Raw genomic sequence first — 12,744 nt, forward strand, 5'->3', positions numbered from 1 at the left:
AAGTCGATGGGGCCGGATGGGATCCACCCGAGGGTACTGAGAGAACTGGCGGAGGAGCTGGCCGAGCCGCTTTCCATCATTTATCGGCAGTCCTGGCTATCGGGGGAGGTCCCGGTTGACTGGCGGCTAGCCAATGTGACGCCTATCTATAAGAAGGGCCGCAGGGCAGACCCGGGGAACTATAGGCCTGTCAGTTTGACCTCAGTGCCGGGGAAGCTCATGGAGCAGATTATCTTGAGGGTCATCACGCGGCACTTGCAGGGCAAGCAGGCGATCAGGCCCAGTCAGCATGGGTTTATGAAAGGCAGGTCCTGCTTGACGAACCTGATCTCCTTCTATGACCAAGTGACGCGCTTGGTGGATGAGGGAAAGGCTGTGGACGTGGTCTACCTTGACCTCAGTAAGGCTTTTGACACCGTTCCCCACAACATTCTCCTCAAGAAACTGGCTGCTCGGGGCTTGGACTGGCGTACGCTTCGCTGGGTTAGAAACTGGCTGGATGGCCGGGCCCAGAGAGTTGTGGTGAATGGAGTCAAATCTGGCTGGAGGCCGGTCACTAGTGGAGTCCCCCAGGGCTCGGTACTGGGGCCGGTCCTCTTTAATATCTTTATTGATGATCTGGATGAGGGCGTCCAGTGCACCCTCAGTAAGTTTGCAGATGACACCAAGCTAAGTGCGTGTGTCGATCTGCTCGAGGGCAGGAAGGCTCTGCAGGAGGATCTGCATAGGCTGGAGCGATGGGCTGAGGTCAACTGCATGAAGTTCAACAAGGCCAAGTGCCGGGTCCTGCACCTGGGCTGCAACAACCCCAAGCAGAGCTACAGGCTGGGAGATGAGTGGCTGGAAAGCTGCCTGGCCGAGAAGGACCTGGGAGTATTGGTGGATAGTCGGCTGAATATGAGCCAGCAGTGTGCCCAGGTGGCCAAGAAGGCCAACGGCATCCTGGCCTGTATAAGAAGCAGTGTGGCCAGCAGGTCGAGGGAAGTGATTGTGCCCCTGTACTCGGCTCTGGTGAGGCCGCACCTCGAGTACTGTGTTCAGTTTTGGGCCCCTCGCTACAGGAAGGACATGGACGTGCTCGAGCGAGTCCAGAGAAGGGCGACCAAGCTGGTGAGGGGTCTGGAGAACAAGTCTTACGAGGAGCGGCTGAGGGAGCTGGGCTTGTTCAGCCTGGAGAAGAGGAGGCTCAGGGGCGACCTCATCGCTCTCTACAGTTACCTGAAAGGAGGCTGTAGAGAGGTGGGGGTTGGTCTATTCTCCCACATGCCTGGTGACAGGACGAGGGGGAATGGGCTAAAGTTGCGACAGGGGAGTTTTAGGTTGGATGTTAGGAAGTACTTCTTTACCGAAAGGGTTATTAAGCATTGGAACGGGCTGCCCAGGGAGGTGGTGGAGTCACCATCCCTGGAGGTCTTTAAAAGACGTTTAGATGTAGAGCTTGGGGATATGGTTTAGTGGAGTACTTAGTGTTAGGTCGGAGGTTGGACTCGATGATCTTGAGGTCTCTTCCAACCTAGAAAAATCTGTGAATCTGTGAATCTGTGAATAAATGGTTTCAAAAAAAAAAAACAATGCATAGAGATTAGAGATGAGCATTTCCCATCTCCATTATTTGCACTCTACCTTGTACCCTGTAAAATCCTCCATGTTGTGGTCTCCAGCACGTACAGAATGGACTGCAGTCAATCCATCAGTTTTGATGGAGACTGGGAACCATTATAAAACAAGAAGCTTCAGTCCCGGGGGGAGGGGGGGGGGGGTGGAATCTAATCTGCACCTTGGTAATTTGTTACAGAACTTCTAAGTTTCTCCTTCTAAATCCAAAGTAGTCCTTTAAAACTTAGTTTCATACAGTAGAAGTCAAAATCCTTATATTTCAGATATATTTCCAGGCATTTTTTAAAAACATACGTACTCTTAACTATATAAAATTCCCATTTCGTTTTGCCATCTCCGGGGTTATAACTCTTCCAAAGGTGTATATGTACATATGTAGCCAGAAGCTACACCTAGAAAGATAGGGCTTGTAGGAATATTTTTAAGTAATAATACTGTAATAGATGACAGACTTGCTCTTGAAATTTTATTTCCTTTCACAGTATCACTGTTCTTCACACAGTTGATGAACCATTTAATAGTAGCAGACGAAGTACCTGTGCAGTATTATCACATATTTCATCAGACTTCCTTTTTGTCACATCTGTGTGATTCCATTCAATTCAAAAGTTCACCTATCACATTAGAAATATTTGAGGAATTGTTGACATAGCAGGCAAATCTGTGTACCACATGTCAAACTATCAGGATACCTCATGCCAAGGACATCCTGAACTAAAAGTAATTTTTGCCCTTGTGATGAAAAGAAACAACACCTCTTGACTGACTGGTACCGAAGAGAAAAATAATTGTGTCTTACTGGGTATTGTGGGGGCTCAGAAGGCTCTTGTAATCCTAGTTTGAGACACTGGGTATCAGATTTCGCTTTTGAAAGATAAGAGACCAATAGTTAAATATTTCTCAGATATGTCACTACTAGCCTCTTAGCATTTATTTAATGTTAAATTCAGGAAAGAACTTGCATACTCTAAGTCTGTATTTCCTAAAGCTTGTGGTTAAAGAAAGCAAGTGACTCAGGTGCTCTGTAATCCAAATTATAAAAAAATACACTATTTTATTACGGGGGTGGAATGTGCCTAACCCAAGACCACAGTTTCACCAACTCCCAGTGCACTGTTCACTGCACTGCAAGACTCATTTCCCCAACTCTTTGCAGGTTGACACACCTCATCTATCCCTACATTTATGGACAACGCAAGTGTGCTTTTCCCATGAAAAAGGTCTATTTTTATAAGGGAACAGACATATTAAAAACAGAGAGAGAGCATCTGAATTTTAGGTTAACTTGCCACGTTCTCTTTGTAAGCTTTACCCAGTAAGCATCCAAGCTCTTCTGACTGTTTAGTCAAGACACAGTCTTCCTAAACATACCACAGCTAATATTCTGCTCATTCCTTTAGCCAGTTTTAAAACATTAAAACAAAGCAGCTCATAAAAAGGCTAGACAGTCTGTTTTAGCTACCTTCTGCCTTTTCATTTAAGAAGTCTGCTACAAAAAGCACACGAGCTATTCAAAATGAGACACTGTGCTGCATTCATACTCCACGTGTATAAATCATTCCCTCCAGCATCTCACTCAAGGGTCAAATCCAGATCCAGAGAATGTTGGCCGACTTCCACCTCTCAGGAAACTTCCCTCCTGTGGGGCTGTAGGTAGAAGACTCCCAGTACCAGCTGAAGTACATTAATGGAGCCCCTGGTTTACCAGAGATCTCTGCCAACCCCACTTAAAAGTAATCGCTCATTTAATGAACTCAGTAATTGACAACATTTTTTTTCCCCCAGTACAACCTCCACCAAATTTGCAGACCTGCAAGGAGACAAGGTTACAGTTTTCACGGACGCAAATATTCAACTTGTTTTCTAAAGTTAGATTTAAATTTTGGCTCAATGTGCAGGGCCTCAACACTTGTGAGGCACCCTATCTTTGTTCCAAAACGGCCTCAGCATTCCTGCATTAGATCCAGCTATACTTCTGAGCTAATACCTCATATAGCACTTCTAGCTTTAAGGTTGCTGTACCATTCATTGGAAGGCACAGAATGAAAGGATACAACATTTTCTGGGATCAGACTGACCTCATCAAAAACCTAGATCCATGGATGTCCACCTGCACATCTGTTTCTTTTTCAATTATAATTACCTGCAAAGGTTTCACTTCTATACACCACTCACCAGAAGTGGTTTACAACTCTCTTGTAAAACACACTGAAATAGTGACAAAAACAAATAGCTGTAAAAACAAAGCCATACATTCTTAATGGCAATGAAGTGGCCTTGAAGGCATTCTCCTATCAGACAAACCCTTCAGAAGGCTCTCTGGGGATGAGAAAAAGAAAAAAAAATAAAAAGACATCTCTAAACACAGAAGGATTAAATACAATTTTTAAGGCACCCATTATCTGTGGGAAGAAAAAACCTATAGCTAGCTACCTCTTAATGTATTTCTACTTAGCACCATTTATAGAGAGAAAACAAGTATCAATAATTAATCTGTGATGTGAGCTCCAACTGTGATAAACATCAACATAAGATTTCCTTCTTAAGAAAGGAGAAACTTATACCCCGTAGCCTACCAGCAAGTAAATTTATCTGATGCAACAGATTCTGCTGAGGCATCCTAGTGCCTCACCACCACTGATGAAACAATGTCAACAGGGAGCTGCAGGCCAAAGACCACCTAACAGACTTGTACTCTATAAAAGAGCATGAGAAATTTCAACTGTGATATTCAACTCTACTCATCCAAGTTTTGGAATGAGGAACACCTGTGTGTTCAGAAGCAAATAATTAGTCACATTTATGTGCGTGAGCAGACACTTGGGTGATTATCTGGGTAATTTGGTGCCAATGTCAGTGGCACACATGCATGTATTTTTTCTTTTCACAGATGGAGGCTCAAATTTAAACACTTAGCAGCATGGTTTTGTTGTTTTACAGATTCTGTTCTAACATGGTAAGTTGTAGCAAGTTTTATATATACATATATATATACACATGTGTATATATATACACATATATATATACGTAAAGCACCCATTACCATATTGATAAACGCTTTTCAGAACCACTCTGATGGAAGGGGTGAGAACAGGACTTGGCCTACTAGCACCTCAGCACTTATGTTTCCAACCAATTAAAAAAAAACACACAAGACTTTGCTCAGGAATAGCACAAGATGGGATCTGGCTAGTTTCCAGTCTCTGAGAGGAGACAGCAGGTATGTGCTTCCTGTGATTTCTGTTTGTTTGTCAGTTTAGCCAGCGGAGTCCAGGCAGAACTTTAGGATCCAACTATGCTCACGTTGACTTCTGAAAGTCACAAGATCTTTCTCCTCTTCACCGAGTCGCTTCTGATATGACCAGGATCCACATCACCTCCTCAACCAGAGTGAAAGGAGGAGCTGGATGGAGAACTTGTGTCCCAGCAGAGTTCAAGGGAGGGAAGCAAACCAGAACTAGCGTGATTGAGGCAAAGATGTCTAACAAAAATAAATCCACCATTCTGTCTGGGGCAGAGAAGGGGAAGACGCAGGCTGCCATATGCTTAGCAGCTGCAGTTCTGTCTGGTTCAGGGAGCAGCAGACCTAAAGGACCTGCCTTTCAGAAGCTGCCATCTCCTGAAGAATGAGCTGTAAAATAGCACAAAGAAGGACTGCTTCTATGAAAATAGTTCATTGACCTGATAGGAAAGATATATGCATCCTTGTGAATCAAAGGTGGCTTTATCAGTGTAACACAGAGGTTGTACATACTTTGTAATGTCAGAAGGCTCTTGTTTGCTCAAAACAGAGGACTGAGCATTCAGTAGGTAGGGATGTAGGTTTCACGTAGCAGGGAACTGATAATGTTTATAATTCCCTAAGAATTATTCCATAAGTTGGTATGAAATTCATTCCAAACACACGGAACTCCCTGTTTTATTTCAAGGATGTCTGCATTCAGGGCTGCTAAGACCATTAATATCCCTTCAGATCTTTTAACAGATTACAGAAACGATCAGTGCTGTACCTACCTATTAGCTGGGGACAGTTTGTCTTCATTTATCAAAGAGGGAAGAGAAATCCTGATCTCCTGGAATGCAAGCTCCAGAATGATGTTTGTTTATTGAAGTGGGGTAGGTAGAAATGGACATCAAAAGAGGAAGCATGTAAAATAAATTCAAATTCTCCGTATTTAGTAGAAAGCAAACAAGGAACAAGAATGACCCTCACTTTGTTTTGATGAAGGAGAACCTGACAAGGTCAAAACAAATTTTAACATCTAAATCAAAGAATGGGAACAACCTCTTTGAGAGCAAGACTAAACAAATGATCTTGCCAGTGTGGAAAAAAAAAAGGAAAGGGGGATGGTCAAAACAGACTGGTTGGAGCATAGCCAATACTAAATATTTATCAAAGAACCCTGCAAACAAGAACTAAATCACTAATTGTACCTGCACTGGTAACACTCAGCACTTTCTCCAAATCCTATCCCTCGTTCCCTCCTTCCAATGCTAGGCTGGGAAGAGTTCTTCCTTTACCTGCCACTGGCTACCTGCAAGACTGAGCTAGTCTCTTCGTTTCATTGCCTCTGTCTCTCCCTCTCCCCTTTTGTTTTGTCTGTTTAGCTTCAGGGCTTGGTGGGTGGTGTGGTTTTTTTTTTTCCTTTTTTTTTTTTTGGGGGGGGGGGGGGGTGTAACATATTTGGCATTGTACTTAAATCTTCAGCTCCTGAGACAAACTGATTGGGTAGGAATCTTGGCTTAAATTCTAATATAAATGTTTCAAGTGTTCTTGGTTTTAGAGAAATTTAAAAAATGTAACATGAATCCCTGAAAGGCTTGAAAGAAAAGGGCAAAAGGCAAGTTATAAGAAGTCAATTTAAGTCCCCATTTTTTAGCAAATCTTCATCAGGGAGAAGAGCTGTTTCATGCATGAGCTGTACTGCCTGGGGCAATGGGACAAACCCATCGTCTGGGTTTAGTAATACTGTAACAGCCACACACTGTGTTTTTGGGCTGTGACTGGCATTAGCCAAATTCAGACTTCATTAGGAAACAAAAAAAACTTTCACTTTGTCCCTATCAGGAGCTATCTCATGAAAGCCTACCCTGAGTAAGGGCTGAGAGTTTCGGGACCTGGTGACATGTATGTGTGCATGTGTATATGCATACACATGTATGTATGTGTGTGTCCAGCAGGACGTGTGTGTGTTTTTAATGTTTTCAGAAATCCTGTTTCCTGTTGGAAGATTCAAAGACATGAATAACCCACCCATAGACAAACCAGTTACATATTCTTTACTTCTCAAGCCAAATTTTCCTGGTGATATATAATGAGATTTTACATACTTTGTGCCTCATTGACTAATTAGATCAATGCAGGCTACTCCCCCTCTCCCCCCCTTCCTTTTTGTAGTAGGGACTTTCATTGCCTGTAGCTACACAAGTGTGGTTGCTTTTGCCAAATATTTGGAGATACTGCCAATGGCTTCATTTGAACTTCACATTGCTGGATATAAGTACGGAGGATGGGGGCTGTGTATTTTAATCCATATTGCGATTGCTTTGAAGTTGTTTGTAACGAGGAATACGTTTTTATTTATACATATCAGAGCCATTATAGGAATTTGTAATTCCCAAAGGATTAGATTTCCACTGTCAACCAAACACAACATATACTTTGAAGGGGGAGTACAGCTAGAGGTCAGTTTTCCACTCAAGCTAGAGTGCTTAGCCTCTTTCACCATTCTTTCCATCCTCAGATTCAAGCACTTCATACCAAAAGCTACCAGTTATCTCAGTGCTGCAAGCAGGGAAACTGAGTCAAGAAACTACACACAGTGCTGCAGGTCAGGCAGCTGCAGCCAGTAGAGTCACAAGATGCACTGCTGCCTCCAGACTGACACAGTCACCCCCACATTTTGAAAAACACGAAAAGCCCCAGAAATAAGTATCCATATTTCTCACATCCCCAACAGGCAGTGCATGACAGGCCAGGAAGAACAAATTTGAAGGGAAGGTTTTGGCTGAAGAAATGTTTAAAAGGAACACAAAAAATTTAACTGGGGGTGTACATATGGCTCTTGTCACTCCTCTGACTTCCCAGCGCTGCAAAGCTTTGTGCACAGATAGTAACGAGAGAGAAACACCAAGTCCACAAACTACAACACTATTTTTTTCTCCCTTCAGAAGTTCAAAGTCCACTTACAAATTATTATCGACAAATTATAATTATCTTGAAAATATGCATTTATGCCAGAATCAAGAATGCAAATCCAACTGTATGAAACAGGAAAATGACATCTCATTGCCAATCTCCAACATCAGGTACTTAGTACCCAAGATGGAGATGACCGTTTAAAGATAACAATAAAAAAGTCATTAAATGACATTTCTGGATGAGCTCAGTTCCATGTAAATTAAAACCTGAATACCAGGTCTTAACTGTATGGAAGCCTGGAAAGTTAATCTGTCTACCCAAAGTGAGTTTTGCCTTCTAGTTGTCATTTTTTGAGTGCTGCAGCAATTTTTGTTATTTTATTTTCACAAACTTCTCTTGGCCTCATTTAAACACTTTTAACATGAGGATCTTGAAAAATTACAATATCTGCAGTGCCCGACTCAGGAGAGGAATCTAGCTCTCCCAAGACCAGTTTGATGGTTCACCTGGGAGATGGCACTGCTCCTCTCATCACCTTATCATTAAGAGGCTGTCTCACTCCAGCACTGTCTGATTTTGGCTACTTCAAGGATTGGTATATAAGGTACAGGAAACTCCAGATCCTCAGTTCTGGATAAAAGTTCTTAAAGCTTCCCCCCAAGTTTTTACTCAGTAAGCCTGAAAACAAGAGAGGATAACCTAGACAGAATCACAAACCAAAGTAATTGATTTTCTACTCTAAATTACTGAATTGACATAAAAGAAGTAACAACTGTTCCACACATGTATTAGAAACATACGCTTTTCAGTTTGAGCCTGAGGATATGGAAGGAGGCAGCCACTAAGACTACAAAAATATTAGTTTCCTGTTTAAATTTGGGTGCATAGTTGGATTTGATGGTTTATCATCTGAGAGATTTCTCTGGGTAGAGGGAAGGGTTGTTTGTTTGTTTGTGTTAGGGATAAGGCTGTTTCCTGATCTGGGTCACACTGTTTATATTTGTTAGTTTTATGCTGATTGGGAGTTAAAAAAATAAAAATCATTTACTCAACCACTGCCGGTGGTGAATTTGTTCAGTACGCCCAAGCCCAATTACTTTTAAAAAAGAATTGATCATTTCCACATGAAAAATATTTCAAATTTTGGAAACACCTGGGCTATGAAGCTGTTACATAGTAAACTACTATTAGATGCTCAAAGGATCTAATTCCAACCCCCTGCCATGGGCAGGGACACCTCCCACTACATCAGATTGCCCAAAGCCCCATCCAACCTGGCCTTGAACGCCTCCAGGAATGGTGCATCCACAGCTTCTTCTGGGCAACCTGTGTCAGTGCCTCACCACCCTCATAGTAAAGAATTTCATCCATATTAGTATCTAATCTAAACATCTACCCTCTTTTAGTGTAAAACCATCTCCCCTTCTCCTATTACCACACTCCCTGACAAAGAGTCTGTCCTCAGCTTTCCTCTAGCCCCCCTTTAGGGGCTGGAAGGCTACAACGAGATTTCCCTGGAGCCTTCTCTTCTCTGGGCTGAACAACCCCAGCACAACCATTGAGCCAATTCCTTGCCCATGGAGTGGTCCCCTCCATCAGGTCCAAGTCTCTCCAATTTAGAGATAAGGATATCATGGGGGACAGCATGAGATGCTTTGCACAACTCCAGGTAGATGATGTCAATCGCTTTTTGCCTATCCAGCAATGCTGTAAACCCCTTGTAGAAGGCCACCTGATTTGTCAGGCACTATCTGCCATTAGTGAAGCCATGTTGGCCATCACCAACCACCTCCTTATTTTCCATGTGCCTTAGCAGAGTTTCCAGGAGGATCTGCTCTATGATCATGCTGGGCACAGAGGTGAGACTGACTGGCCTGTAGTTCCCTGGGTATTCCTTTTTTCCCTTTTTCAAAATGGGGATTATGTTTTCCCCTCTTCCAGTCACTGGGAACTTCACCAGACTGCCATGACTTCTCAAATAAGATTAACGGTATATAGATGTGTAAAACCTCTTCTCAGTGCCTATGCGTTTCCTACAATCTTTCGTTACAGCATGGAAAAAAAATGAAAAACAAAACACGTTCATTTGAAGCTCCACTACAGCTTAATTTGGAGAAAAATCAATTGTCTTAACTATTCCAGCATTTGTTCATAGCATAAGGTATTCCCATTCCATTTCAGAGACTGGAATGATCTGACACATTTAAGAACTTAGTCTGTTACTCCAAAACCAAATGACATTTTACTGTCAGTCTGTAGCAACAAATTATCTTTGATCTCAGACCGTCTCCCCCCTCCCAGTCCTCACTGGCAATCTTTCCTCATTCAAGAATTATTTGCTATGTGTTTTCAATTCCTTCAAAAAGATCTGAGGAAGCTGGGATAGTCGCAAACAAAAAAACAACTTTAACTTTGCATTTACAAAGCTGCCCTGTGCAATCAGGTATGGTATTAGAATTAGAAGTTCCAACTTTGAAAAATTAGGAAACAGATAATGGGGATAAACTGATGCAACCTTTACTTGGTTCTTACAGTTGGCCAGCAGCAGCTAGCATTGATTTCCATACAATGCAGCACAAGCAACAGGTTACTGTTGACTATGAAAGTGGAGGAAAAAGGCTAGTTGTCTTGTAGATCCTTCCTTTCTCAGAAGAAGAAAAAAAACACAGATGAGAAGCTCTTGACTACACAAAGGTGGCATAAAGTGTGCTAGTTCTGTGGAACAAACGGGATTCTTCTTCCTTGGAAGATTGTCTCAATAGCAGAAATAACCAGGTGATAGGCAAGGCAGAACTCTTGCTAGGGTGTTAGGCTCACAACAAAAGGTGGTCCCACATAAGCACCATAACAAATGCTCCAGCCTCATATTCCATAATGCCATGACTGCAAACTGCCAAAGACAGAACAGAACATTAAAACTAGACAAACCACAGATAAGAAAGAGCAGGCCAAAGGAGAAGCTGTGGCACTCAAAGATGCCTTGCTTCTCCTCATTTCTTTGCATTGCTAAATTTGCATTTACATAGCATTCTAAAACATTAAATTAGTAAGCCTTCATTAAGCTGCAAAATACTCTACTGCAGGGGCGCATGACAGTGAAATGCTGCAAAACCTTGCATTGGGTAAGTCAGTGGAAGTACCACCTATTTTTGTCACCTGGGGAACTACTTTGTGCTAGAAGATTTCACCAGTACTACTCGGCCCGAAACACCTAGTAGCAGAGAAACATCTCACACCAACAGGAGGAGTGCTGGTACTCTCTGAATGACACAAGCACTGCAAGCAAACACCCTTCTGAGCTCTAGCATTAGGCTGAAGGGCATGACATTTTTCACACTCCTAACCAGCTAAACTCTTGGACCTGGCCTGAGTCCCAGACCTAACCGCCTCCAGGCGATTCACTTAAACTGAAACAGGTGTCAATTTAATCATCTGTAACATGAAGGGTAATGATGCTCCCTACCTACAGAGCTCTTCACCTTTGTAGAAGCAGGGGGCAGGGAGGATTCATCTTTCTAAAAGGAAACTACTTATGTTTCACTGCCTCACAGGATGCTCTTGAAAAGTCACTGCAAAATACAGAATACTACCTACTAGGCAGATACATGTCTCAATACGAAGATATCAGGGACAAAAACAAGACAGGACTATTAAATCTCTGCTGGGCCATCAGAATGCAACCAGCTGTTAAGAGTGAAAACAGGAGTTATGTAATTACTACTCCAGAAGGTTCTTCAGACAATCCTGGTTCTGACATCTGATGCTCCCAGATTCCTCCTGTAGCCTAGCATTAATTGTTCATTCTTCTGGTGCCTAACATTTCAGAATCACTCAAGTAGTATCACATCTTAGGCTGAGCCTTGCCATTTTGGAGTGGGAGTTCAGCAGGACAACTAACATCTATTGCGTTAGTCTGGCACTAGCAAAAACGGTACCTCCAAAGCATGGCAGTATCTTCAGAAGTAACCTCCTTTATAAGTATAAACTCACTAGCATGAGATTTTCCAACTGAAATGATTTATACACAAGCTGTCACAGGTAGTGACAAGTTGAGTGTCAAAAATTTTTCTTAAGTTGATATTATTTTTGTGCAAATAAAACCAAGGATTTCTCTTTTTAATGCTCATGACAAATATTTAACTTACACTTTAACAGAGACACTTACTTCTCTGCCTTCTGTCCAGGTCCTGCTTCACGTTGCTACAGGCAGGTAGTAGCAACTCTACATTCAAACTGGTTGTAGCTTCTTTTTCAAGTATCTTGACTTGTTTTAAACATATGCTATCTATCTAAGTTCAGGAAGGGGCCTTGCTCTGACAAAAGACATGGATAGTTATACTATTACCAGCAAGTTCTCAACCACCTAGAGAATATTCCTTCCTAAGCTCGGATCAAGTTATCCTTATGACTGCACATGCAAATAAGGCACACCAAGTACATATTAAAAATGGATTTTCTGCATCATCTCAGACCACAGATCTCATTCAATGTCTTGCCTCCAGGTGCAGTCAAACTGAATACGTCTTTTCAGATAGACGTGAGAGACCGAAATCCTCTGACTCCTACAGGCATACAGCTGAAGCTCTGAGCCATGAGAGTTGATAATAATGCTACCCTGTGAGGTTAGACTGAAGAAAAGTAAAGCAAAGAAATAAAAAAGAACACACAGACGTACCCAGTAGAAACACTATTAAAGCAAAACCAACATTTTTATTATCTTACATCACTGGAAAAGGCAATTCCATAGCTGTTACTGTTCTAAGCCTTGTACCATTCCCCTGACAGCTGAAGTTCAAACTGCAAGTCTGTCAGCAGTATGTATGACAGCACAGAATTTGGATGAGATTTAAACATCCGTTGCTTCTAGCTCAGGAAAACCTCAACATGACCAGAACAGAAAGGAACTTGAGGAGGTAAAGATTAGAAGATTGAGTATCCAGGTACAATTTGTAAAACCTATGAGCACAATTTGTCAAAGTCTCCAT

General features: G+C 42.3%; 1 protein-coding gene across 5 annotated transcripts in view; it reads right to left on the minus strand.

Moving 5' to 3' along the window:
* The window catches only part of LRP5 (LDL receptor related protein 5), a 168,567-nt gene that overhangs the window by 49,146 nt on the left and 106,677 nt on the right, over window positions 1–12,744 (minus strand). The gene's annotated exons all lie outside the window — the stretch shown is intronic.

This window comes from Anser anser, assembly GCF_964211835.1.
Source record: "Anser anser genome assembly, chromosome: 5".
Taxonomy (NCBI): domain Eukaryota; kingdom Metazoa; phylum Chordata; class Aves; order Anseriformes; family Anatidae; genus Anser; species Anser anser.